General features: G+C 41.8%; 1 protein-coding gene across 1 annotated transcript in view; it reads right to left on the minus strand.

Moving 5' to 3' along the window:
• Window positions 1–13190, minus strand: part of LOC309834916 (uncharacterized protein C10orf143) — a 28471-nt gene that overhangs the window by 15106 nt on the left and 175 nt on the right. The gene's annotated exons all lie outside the window — the stretch shown is intronic.

Here is a 13190-nt window from a genome sequence, read left to right on the forward strand (position 1 = left end):
CGCGGCAAGTGGGATAGAACCCTGGTCCGGGAAGGGTTCTATCTGCATTGGCAGGCGGATTCTTAACCACTGCGCCACCAGGGAAGTCCGTGCATTTGTTATTTCAATAACAAACAAAAATTCTGCGACGTAGGAAGGATAGGGAATTTTATTTCTATGAAGTCCACAAACCTCAGGTAACTTGCCTGGTGATTTGAGATGGCAGAGCTGGGGCTCAGTGTGCATTCATTCTAACTGGGGAGACAAGACTGAAACATACACTAAAGCAACACTAAAAACTTTACAATAATGTACGAAAAATATTTCAAAACTTAATATAAAGCTATAGTAATCAAGATAGTGTGGTAATGGCACAGGGGTACATATAACAGATCAATGGAATGGAATTGAGAGTCCAGAATAAACCCTTCCATTTATGGTCAACTAACTTTTGACAAGAGTGCCGAGACAATTCAATAGAGAAAGAAGAGTCTTTATAAGAAATGGTGCTGTTGTAATTCTATATCCATACGCACAAAGAGAAACACAGGGCCCTATCGTTTACCACACACAAAGATGAACTCAAAATGGATCAGAGAGCTAAATGTCAGAACTAAAAGTACTAAATTTTTAGAGGAGAACATAGGAGAATATCTCTGTGATCTTTGGTTAGGCAAAGATTTTTTTAGATATGACAGCAAAAGCATGACTCGTAAAAGAAACAAATTGATAAATTGGATTTGATCAATATCGAAAACTTTGGGGCTCCAAAAGACACCATTAAGAAAGTGAAAAGACAAGGCACATTCTTGGAGAAACTGTTTACACACCATACACACGTTAAAGGACTTGTCTCCAGAATATATAAAGAAGTCTTTCAACTTCACAAGAAGACAACACAATTTTTTAAACGGGCAAAGGATCTGAATAGTAATTCTGCCAACAAATATATACATACGGTCAATAAGTACATGAAAAGATGTTCAACATCATTAGTCATTAGAAAAAGGCAAATCAAAACCACAATGGGGCTTCCCTGGTGGTGCAGTGACTGAGAGTCCGTCTGCCGATGCAGGGGACATGGGTTCATGCCCCGGTCCGGGAAGGTCCCACAGGCCGAGGAGCGGCTGGGCCCGTGGGCTGTGGCCGCTGAGCCTGCGCGTCCGGAGCCTGTGCTCCACAATGGGAGAGGCCACAACAGTGAGAAGCCTGCGTACCGCAAAAAAACAAAACAAAACAAAAAAAACCACAATGGGATACCGCTTCCCACCCACTTAGAATGGTTATAATCCAAACAAGTGTTTGCAAGGATGTGGAGAAAATGGGACACTCATTTGTTGCTAGTGGGAATTTAAATGGTGCAGCTGCTTTACAAAGCAGTTTGATGACTCCTCAAAATGTTAAGTGCAGAGTTAGCTGACAACCCAGAATTCCCCAGCTAGGTACGCACCCAAGAGAGATGAAAACATATGTCCACACAAAAACTCGGTCATGAATGTTCACAGCATCATTACTTATAAAGTCCCAAAAGTGCAAACAACCTGAATGTCCATCAACTGAGAAATGGTTAAATAAAATGTGGTATTATCTATACAATGCAATGTTATTTAGAAACAAGACGGAATAAAATACTGATATATGCTTCAATATGGATGAACCTTAAAAACATTATTACGCTAAGTGAAAGAAGCCAGTCACAAGAGACCAAACACTGTGTGATTCCATGTATATGAAGTGGCCAGAGAAGGCAAATCAAGACACAGAGCTGGGGGAGGGGGAGCTGCTAGTGGGTACCAGGTTTCTTTTGGGGTGATGAAAATGTTCTGAAATTAGATTACCATGATGTCTCCACAACCCTGTACGTACACTAAAACCACGGATCCGTGCACTCTAACAGAGTGGACTTAACGGTCTATAAATTTGCAATACTGTGATTTATAAGAAATATATATATGGTCATTCCGGTGACCAACACACATTTTTCAGATATATGTGGTCTTTGTCCATGGTTCCTGGATCACAGCTCCCAAAACCCTTGGAATTTGCCACGTGATTAGAGCAACGTGAGTGTTCTCCGTCAGTAATATGTGGTCTCTAGTCCTCAGTTCCTGAAACCACTTCACAGTCATAAAGGTGAAGTGGGTGTCTCCTTATTCATAACAAGCCCCTTTCCACCCCGACTAGGTTTATGCTAATGAAGTGACTTTTGACAAGCACCTGGGGGGTGGGGGCACTTGCTGCCTGAGGAAAAAGGTAGAAAACTAGATGGATGGAACTTTCAGTCCCACCCCCTGATTTCCGGGGAGGGGAGAGAGGACAGAGTCCGTGTTCAACCATGCGTATATAACAAAGCCACCACAAAGCCCAGAAGGAGGGGGTTCGGAGAGCTTCCAGGATGGGGAACCAGACGCTTCCACAACCAGTGTGCCAGGCCCCAAGCTCCAGGAAGACAGAACCTCCTTTGTTCAGGAACTCATCCTATGTGTTTCTCCATCTGGCTGTTGATTCGTATCCTTCAATGTCCTTTTACAATAAATTGATAATCTAGTGAGTAAACGGGCTTCCTGAGTTCTGTGAGCTGTTTTAGGAAGTTAATTGAATCTAAGGAGGGGGTCGTGGGACCCTCTGATTTATAGCCAGTTGGTAACAACCTGAGCTTTCGACGGGCATCTGAAGTGCAGGGCAGCCTTGGGGGACTGAGCCCTTTACCTGTGGGGTCTGATACTGTCCCTGGGTAGTTAGTGTCAGGATTGAGCTGAATCCTTGGACATCCTACTGGTGTCCCAGAACTGCTGTGGGCAAGCCTCTCCTCCAACACATACACACATTGGAACTGGGTCCAGGAACCCATTTAAAATTATACATAAATAAAGCTATTTTTTTTAATGGGCAAAAAAACTGAATAGACAGTCCACCAAGAAAGATATAAATGATTAATAAACACATAAAAAGATCTTCAACATCGTTCGTCGTTAGGGAAATGCAAATTTATATTGCTGTGAATACCTAACTTCACACCTACGAGGATAACTATAATCAAAACGACAGACACCGTGAGGATGTGGACAAACCAGAATACTCACAGGAGGCCAGTGGAGGTGCAAAATGCAACTGCCACTGTGGGAAACAGTCTGGCAGTTTCTAGGAAGTTAAACATCAATTTACCATTGGAACCAGCCATCCCGGTGAGGGACATCTATCTAGCAGAAATGAAAAGTTATGTCCACGCAATGATCTCTATGTGACCCTTGTGAGTTCTCAGCACTATGCATAATAGCCAAAAAGGAAAAACAGCCCCAATGGCCATCCGCTGATGAATAAACAAAATGTGGGATATCTATACAATGGAATATTATTTAGCAATCAAAAAACAATATACTAATATATGCTTCATCATGGATGAACCTCAAAAAACATTATGAGAGTGAAAGAAGTCAGCTGCAAAACCACACACGGTATGATTCTGTTTACATGAAATGTCCAGAAAAGGCAAATCTAGAGAAACAGAAAGTAGATCAGCACTTGACTGGAACTGGGGGTGGGAACAGGAGTCATTGCAAACGGGCACAAGAGTTCTTTCTGAGGTGAAGCAGTCTAAAACTGGGTGGTGATGGCTGCACAACTAAAGTGACGAAAAATCACTTCATTGTACACTTAATATTTTAAAAACCCTAATCAACGTGGTCTTGATGATAAGCGCAAAAGGGAAATCCGAGAAGTCATGGGCCACGGGCATGGTCCTGAAGGGGAATACTGCACTCAGCTGATTTATAATTTCCCCTAAATAAATGAAACTTTGAAAATATCAACCATTTTATGCATCAATGTAATCCTCCCTTCACTTCTTTTCAGTTAAACACACATACACACATGCTCTTCCACGTTAAGCAGTCACGAAGTAGGTGCTGAACACCTACTGGGTGCCTCGCTTGGCTCTGGGCACCTGGTAATTAGAGAAGCAGACGCCAGGTCGTGGTCCTCCATGGGCCACTGCTGAACACAACAGACACCTACAAGGGCCCAAACCATGGAAAACTACCTCCTGACTGACCTAACCTCATTTTGACTTTTCTGTGTCATGTACAAAGAAATCTGCTGAAAACTAGAAATGACAGAGGCTTGTGTAGCTGGCAGTGTGAGTACTTGTATTGGAGTTATAACTGAAGGTGAGTCATGATTGATAAATTCCTTTTTCAAGATGGAAGAGTGGCTGAATACAATTAAACTGAGTAGACCAGACAATACGAAGTAGCTCAACAGACGATTTCTAAACTAAGAGACCGGTGAGAGAAATAAATAACTTGTTTCTTGAAGAGTGGGTTACAATTACTTAGAATGAAGAGTGGCCACAGAAAGGCAAAACAAAAGGGCTTTGTCAGGGCTCCGCATCATCAGCTACTATACATTAGGTTTTTTGTTTAGTTTTGCTTTTTAATTTATTTTGGGCTGGGTTGGGCCTTCGTTGCTGCACGTGGGCTTTCTCTAGTTGCGGTGAGCGGGGTCTATTCTTCGCTACAGTGCAAGGGCTTCTCATTGCAGTGGCTTTCCTTGTTGCAGAGCATGGGCTCTAGGCACATGGGATTCAGTAGTTGTGGTTCGTGGGCTCTAGAGCACAGGCTTAGTAGTTGTGGCGCACGGGCTTAGTTGCTCCGTGGCATGTGGGATGTTCCCGGACCAGGGCTCAAACCCGTGTCCCCTGCATTGGCAGGCAGATTCTTAACCACTGCGCCACCAGGGAAGTCCCTGTTCATTAGATTTTCACAGTGGGGATCTCATTCAGCAGATGAGCCATAAAACCTACAACCTACAGGACGAAACAAGCAAATTTAACTCTGAATTTTCTCACTTTGTAAGTTCAACCCCATAGGACAACCTGGATGGAGTTAAAGCCATCAATATGTCTAAGTGGTTTTGCCTACAAGGACTACTAGCTTTACTGGATAACTTTTCAAGTGTTAACAAAGGCAGATCTAAAAGTTATCCAGAAAAGAGTGGATATAAAATACCCTCGGCCCTCTAATTTAGGGGCAGCTATTCATAATACCAAGAATTGGTGAAAACGGCAGACTGGAATTTTCCAATTTACTCACATCTGAATTTCAACAGCTGCATCAAAAACATTCCAGATTGCGACTCACAATTACCTGCCCTCTCCCCAAGCTCAAGCCTGCTCATCCCTGGACTGAAGACATGACCTGTGTACAGGTGTGGTGCCCACAAGGAAAAACATGTCTGCCAACAGCATGTGCACCTGAACACCTTCAACCTGCAGAAGAGCCCACACAGCACAGCTAAATAAAGTCACAGCAGGGCTGACAAGCTAAATGCTGTGCAGAAAACATTCACATTGTTAGCGGTTTTAGCTAGCAGTGACTTCACTGCTGCAGTGCACAACCTACACAAACTTCTAAATATTGTAAGTCAAAACAGATAGAAAGCATTCACAATTGACATTCTTGCACTGTTTAAGGAGTGCCTCAAACTTAACTTTACTGAGTATATCTGTGTGTGTCGCAACTTCTTTCTATAAGCTTTGACTCAATAATGCAAGTAGCTCTTCAGGCCAAGATGGAGCAACAGGGACCAGACTCACCCTCCTACATGCAACAACCAAAAATGGACAAAATAAATGAAACAAAAGATTTCAAGACACTGACCAACAAGTAACAAAGAACAGTGACCCCTGAGAGAGGGACACAAACGGGCTGAGCCCTATACCTGCCCTCCCTCACTGCCTTGAGTTTCCAGGCTGCGGCATGGCAAGGGGAATCGAGGCAGAGCCTGGGGGATTCCCTGAGTTCATAACACATTCCTGAGCATGTTGGGGGCTCACAGGACAGAGCCCTGGAGAAAAGACAGTGGCTTAGAGCGAGAAACAGGATGATGCACACACATACAGCTGAGTGCCGATCAGCATACATGTGTAAAGGAAGTACCCAAGGGCAGGAAAAGAGCCACCCGGAAGGATTAGAAGCAGTAGTGCCTGGTGCTCAGACATGGCTGGGAATACTGTCTGACCCTGCCGCCAAACCTGGAAAACCTCATGACTCATGACGCAGAGGGCAGACTACACAGATCTTGCTTCAGGAGTGGGGACTTATTAGCCCTAGACCAAGCCCTATTCTGGTCTCACCTAACAAATCTTAAAAGCATGATCCAAAGGCTCAAACTTTTTCCAAGTAACTTATCTGTGACCCAGAACAAAGTTCAAGCATGCTTATAGGAATCTAAAAATATCCAGCACCCCATACGGTAAAATTCACAATATCTGAGCAGCAAAGCAGCAGAAAAATATGATGCACAGTGAAGAGAACAACCTACCAAAGCTAGCCCCAAACTAACACAGAGGTAAGAATTAGCAGAGAAGGACATTTAGGAAGTCATTTTGACTGTATTCTATATGTCTGGAATGCTACGCAGAGATATGGAAGATATTTTAAATCCCAATCAAACGTTGTAAGTTCAAATCTACAATGTCTGAGATTAAAAAAAAAAGTAACGGATATAATCAACAGCAGATTAGACACTGCAGAAGAAAAGGTTAGTGGACTTGAAGGCACAGCAATAGACACTACCTGAAAATAAAGAAAACAGATTTTTAAAAAAGAACAGAGCATCAGTGGTATGACCTCAAGAAGCTTAAATGATGTATAACTGGAGTTCCAGTAGGAGAGAAGAGAGGGGAAACAGAAAAAAATATTTGAAGATATAATGGCTGAAAATGTCCCAAGTTTGAGGAAAACTATAAACCCACAGATCCAAGAATTTCAGTAACACCAAACACACAAAAACATGGAGACAATTATACCAAAGAACACCATGGGCAAATTGCTCGAAGCCACTGATAAAGAGAAAACTAAAAGGACACAGAGACCAAAGATATTACATTCTGAGGAACTGAGATGGGATGACGGCAAATTTCTCATCAGAAACAAACCAATTAGGAAGACGGCGCAGCAACATCTTTAAAGTACTGAAAGAAAAAACTACCAACTTAGAATTCTGTATGTGGTAGAAATATCTTTCAAAAATGAGGGTGAAGTAAAGACATACAAAAGGTCAAAATTTTTATCACCAGTAGGTTTGTCCTATAAGAAATGTTAAAGGAATTCCTTCAGGAAGAAAACCAAAATATAAAACCAGATGGAAATACGAATCTACACAAAAGCATGAAGTGCACTGGAAATGGTAACTCTGTGGGCAAACAGTAAGTTTTTGCTCTTGTTACTGAAACTTCTTTAAAAGATGACTGACTGTTTAAGCAGAAATAGTAATAATATAGTATGGTTTACAGCATATATCAAGGTAAACTGTAGGACAAGAGCAGAAAAGCAGAGAGGAGAGGGATGGAAGTGTATATTGTAAGGTTCTTACATGCACAGTGGTATGGTACCACCTGATGACAGACTGTACAATTTGAAGATGCACATTCTAAATCATAAAGCAAAAAACAAAGTTACAGGTAAGTCAACGAAGGAAATAACATAAAATCATAAAAAATATCTTACTAAACCAAAAAGAAGTAAATAAAAGAAATAAAAAACAAAGAGCAATATGATAGACTTTAATCTAATTATATTAACAGTCACATTAAAAGTAAATAGACTAAATACTCTAATGAAAAGGCAGAGATTGTCAGACTGAGTAACAAAAAAACCCCAATTATAGACTGTCTACAAGAAACTCACTTTAATACAAAGATACAAATAGATTAAAAGTAAAAAGGTGAAATAAGATATACAATGCTGACACTAATCCAAAGAAAGCTAAGGTGGCTATACTAATATCAGACAAAATAGATTTCAGAATGGAGAATGTTACCAGGGATGTAAAAGGTGATTTCATAATGACAGAGGAGTCATTTAATCAAGACGACATACATTCATAAATGTATATGCACATAAGAGTTTCACAGTACATGAAACAAAAACTTATAGAAGTTTTTGCAAGGAGTTTTTGCAAGTTGTTTGCAAGGAGAAAAGACAAATCTACAATTATATTCAGAGGTTTCAATACCATCTCACAAAAACCGTTACAACATTAAAAATATTATAGGACATGAAAAAAATTGTTAAGGATACAGAAGATATACACCAAACTATCAACCAACTTGACTTAACTGACACTTATAGAACACTTCACTCAACAGCAGAATACACATTTTCCAAGACTAACCATATTTTGAGTCATAAAAGAAGTCATCTCATAGGAAAAACAGTATGGAGGTTCCTCAAAAAAATTAAAAACACCATATGATCTGGCACCCCTACTTCTGGACATTTATCAAAAAGAATTGAAATCAACATCTCAAAGAGATATTTAGCATGTCCATGTTCACTGCAGCACTATGCACAATGGCCAAGATGTAGAAACAACCTAAATGTCCATTTCAAATGAATGGATAGAGAAAATGTGGTATATTCAAACAATGAATACCATTCAGCCCTTAAAAGAAGGAAATTTTCGCAATATGCAACAACATGGAGGGGCATTGAGGACATTATGCTAAGCAAAATATGCAAGATAATGAAAGACGAGTACTGCATGATTCCATTTATACGAGGTATCTAAAATAATCAAATTCACAAAACGAAGACTGGAATGCTAACTACCAGGGGCTGTGGAGAGGAGGAAATGGAGAGTTATTCATCAGCAGAGACCCGCTGTACAACACTGTACCTACAGTCAACAATAACTGATTGTACACCTATGATTTGTTAAGAGGACAGATCTCATGTTAAGCATTCTTACTACAATAAAATTTTAAAAATAAATTAAATTAAATTTTAGAAAAAGAAAAAAGTGTCAGTAAACTTCAAAGGATTCAAGTCACACCAAGTGTGTTCTTGGACCACAGTGTAATTAAACTAGAAAGCAGTAACAAAGATCTCTAGAAAATCCCCAAATATCTGGAAACTAAATAACACACTTCTAAATAACAAATGCATCCAAGAAAAAATCAACTGGAAAATTATAAAGCATTTTGAACTGAAAAAATAAAAACCAAAACATTACATTCACTAAAGAAGAAATGTATAGCGGTCAGTGCCTACGTTAGAAAACATGAAAGGCCTCCACCTAGTGACCTCAGAATCCACCTTCAGTCACAAGAAACAAAAGAACCAGTGAACCCAACATGAGAAGAAAAAGGGAAATAAAGAAGATGCGAGTGAAAATTATTGACAAAGTAAATAGAAAAGCAATAGAGAAAAATCAGTGAAACTTAGAAAGACATCACATGTACATAGATCAGAGACTTAATATTGTTAAGATATTAAGAGATAATATTCCTCAAATTAATCTATAGATTCAATTCAGAATTCCAGCTGACTTCTTTGCAGAAATTGACAAGCTGATCCTAAAATTCCTATGGAAATTCAAGGAACCCAGAATAGCAAAAACGATGTTGAAAAAGAACAAAGTTGGGGGACTCTCACTTCCAGGTTTCAAAACTTACTATAAAGCTACAGTAATCAAGACAGTATGGTACTGATATAAGGACAGACATACTGATCAATGGAACAGAACTGAGAATCCAGGAAAGAACCCTCACATTTGCAGTGGGTTGGTTTTCAGCAAAGGTGCCAAGACAACTAAATGGGGGGAAAGAATAGTCTTTTCAACAAATGGTGCTTGGACAGCTTAATACCTACACGCAAATGAATGAAGTTGGAACCTTACCTCACACCATATATAAAAATTAACTTGAAATGGAACGTAGATCTAAATGTAAAAGCTAAAACTATGACTTTTAGGAAAAATACTGGGGTATGAAATAGAATAATTTTGAAAATCATGTATCCAATAAGGGACTGGTATTAAAATATACAAAGAACTATTACAACTTAATAATAAAAAGACAACCACCCAATTTAAAAATGCGCAAAGGATCTGACAGACATTTCTCCAAAGATATACAAATAGCCAAAGAAACACATGAAAAGATGCTCAACATCATTAGTTATCAAGAAAATGCAAATCAAAACTACAAAGAGGTATTACTTCATATCCACTTAGAATGGTTACAATTTAGAAAGCAGACTAAGTGTTGGTGATGATGCAGAGAAACTGAAACCCTCATACACTGCCGGTGGGAATGTAAAATGTGGCAGCCACTTTGGAAAACAATTTAGCAGTTCCTCAAATGGTTAGAGAGTTACCATATGACCCAGAATTTCCACCACTAGGTATATACCCAAGAGAAATAAAAATATATGTCTATACAAAAACTTGAACATGTTCATAAAAGCATTATTTATAATAGCCAAAAAGCCAAATTGTACACTTTAAGTACTTGTAGTTTGTTATACCCCAATAATGTTAAAAAATAAATAAAAAGAAAGAAAAATTATAGGCAAAAACCCCTGCAATAGCCAATCAATTAATGTATCCTTCTATTTTATTTCTAAAGGACATTGACAAAGAATGGAAAGAAATTACAACACAGGAAATGGCCACTTATCCCTAGGAACCAAAAGCTGGGAAAGGGGATCTTGGATCACCTCAGATTAAACCAGAAAAAAATATCAATTCAACGTGAGCCCAGGTATGCTCTGCCTAGAGAACTTGCTCTTTACAGAGCTTTTATGGAAGGAGAGTCTTCAGGGAGATGAAAGGCTGAGTAGACATGAATCTTCAGGTGTTCTAGGCAGAAACTTCTATTCTTAAAGGAAAGGTGAGTGTGGTGGGCAGGGACTGAAAGGAGCCAGGCACTGGATGCCCCGAGTCACGGGGTCAACCTAGGCAAGGACCTCACGTCTCTTCTTCCAGAGCCTAGAACAGTTCCTGATACACAATAGATGCTCAAAAAACGGCGACCCAACGGAAACGATAATCACTACTGATATTTAACTGCTACACGTGTTACCACATTAGCCAACCTTACCATGATCAGGACACTAACAAGATTACAGGAGAGGCACCTGACTCTGGTTCATGAGACTCACTCATTCCAGAGATGGGTTCTGGTGGCTGTAGCTCCTAACTCCACGGCTGGTTTTAATGCACAGGGTGTAAGGCCACTAGGCTGTCCTACCTAGAGGTAGGAAAGGAGCTGCACTTCCTGAGTGACCAAATTCTGAAGGGGGGGTGTGTGTGTGAGAGAGAATGGAAAACTTGGGACAAGAGCTTGGCTACTTAATTGAACTCAATCTGGATTATTAGATCAAAGACTAGGACACAATACAACATAAACAAGAACTTTATCAAATTAGGAGGCAATATACACCACAGCAATAAGATACCACCTCATCCTTCTTTGGTCACAATCAGGGAGTGTTGTAGCCTCAACCTGGGCATTTAATTTCAGCAATTCCAGTCTGAAAGATCACTCAAGGTCTCTTCCATTAAGCCCTTCCTGTTCCCTCTGATCAATAGTGACCTCTGGCTCCCCACCCCTGACAGCCCATGGTATCACACTTTTCATCATTTTATGGCCAATTTAGGACTTCGTTTTGAAGTCCCATGTTTTAGTTCCACAAGCCCCCCATGGGAAGCTGTATAGCCCAGTGGTTAAGAACACAGGCTCTGGAGGCAGACAGTGGGGTTTAAGACCTACTGCCACCACTTGCTAGCTGTATACCCTTAGGCCAGTTGATTAACCTCTCTGTACCTGAGTTTCCTCATTGGTAATATGGGTATAATAACGGATTGTTGTGAAACTGATAACCCACATGGTAGCCGCTCAAGGACTGGCAGTATCTGCCACATCTCTGCTAAATGTCTCTAAGACACACAACTCAGTGTGGCCTAACAGGAATTCCTCATTTTCTCCTGCAGTCACACGTCAATCTTTCCTCAATGACAGCACCACTGCATATCTGGGTGCTCAAGTCACAACCCTGGGAGTCACCTGGACTCCTCCCTTTATATTTCCTTCCACATCCACTCCACCAGCAAGACCTGACAGTTCTTCCTCCAAAATATACAGCCAAGTCTGTGTACTGTCACCATCTCACTCCCCTCTGTCTGAACCTCTGTCGCCTCTCACGATCTATTTATTCCTGGCCTCCCCTCTGACCACTATCCCTTTCATTTCCCACAAAGCTGCTCTGTGGAAAGAGTTAGCTCTTTAAATGTCAGTATGATCGTGTCATTCTACTATTTACTTCCCACTGTCTGGAGGACAACACCCAGGGAGTGGTGAAGCCACGGACAAAAGGAAACTGAGTCCTTAGATGTCTTTGATCTGGGTACCACCAGTCCCATACTTATATTTAGCGGCTCTGTGTTCCACGGCCCTGGGCTCACCTCCATACTGTAATGTACGGGAGAATCAAACTTCCATCCGGTTTGAGCCAATGTGGTTTGAAGTCCCTCTGTTACACAAGCTTAACCTATGCCCTGTAATATGGCACAAGGGAGTGGGGCGCCACTGTGACAGAACATAAGTGATACTGGCTCGTGGTCAGGCAGTGGGTGGTGAGGAAACATGCTGCAGAGTAGAAAGCTCGTCACTCCTGCTACGCTGTGCAAAACATGAGAAAAACGTTGCCTGCATTAACTCAGAAGGCACACCCCGTGCTTACGGAGCCCGTAGGTCCAGAAGAAGCGGACAAACAACTAAGAAGCACGGTATGGTAGCAGATCCTTGCTGCTCTTAGAAGGAAATAAACGAGATGAAGTGAGAAACAGCAATTCGCAGGCAGAGGTGTTACACAAGAGCGCAGCTCAGAGGCCCTGCACTCCTGCTCCAGTCCCACAGGACTTTTTTCAGTTCCCTAAAAGCCTACGCGCTTCCTACCCACACTGTTTCCCCTTCAAGCCTCACACAGACCCGATTACCCTCCCACCCCAGCTTGATTAGGTCCTGGCCCCCCTTACTGATCACCTCTTACCCTGCTCTCTCACAGCAAAGGACTGGCGTGTCTACTCACCTGGCACCCATACCACACCCAGTCCAGCGCCTGCACGTGGAGGCGTGACTTAGGAACAGCGGCGTGCAGAACGCAGGACACCCCCCTGACCTAGACATCGAGACCCTGCAGGGAGCCCCGCGCACATCTGAGGGACCCTACGTCTCCAGTGCTCCTGAGCGCCCGGGTTCGCATCTCTGCGCAGGCGCGGTCTGAGGGGCGGCCCCGCCCACTACGCTCCGCCCCAGCAGGTGCGCATGGCCCGCTCCGGCCGGGCCTCCTCCCAGGCAGGGCGCCAGAAGACGCGAGGCCCAGTGGGGCCGCCGCCTTCCCATTCCTAAGGCCGAGAGCCGCCGC

Source organism: Grampus griseus (assembly GCF_964374135.1).
Source record: "Grampus griseus genome assembly, chromosome: 16".
Lineage (NCBI taxonomy): Eukaryota > Metazoa > Chordata > Mammalia > Artiodactyla > Delphinidae > Grampus > Grampus griseus.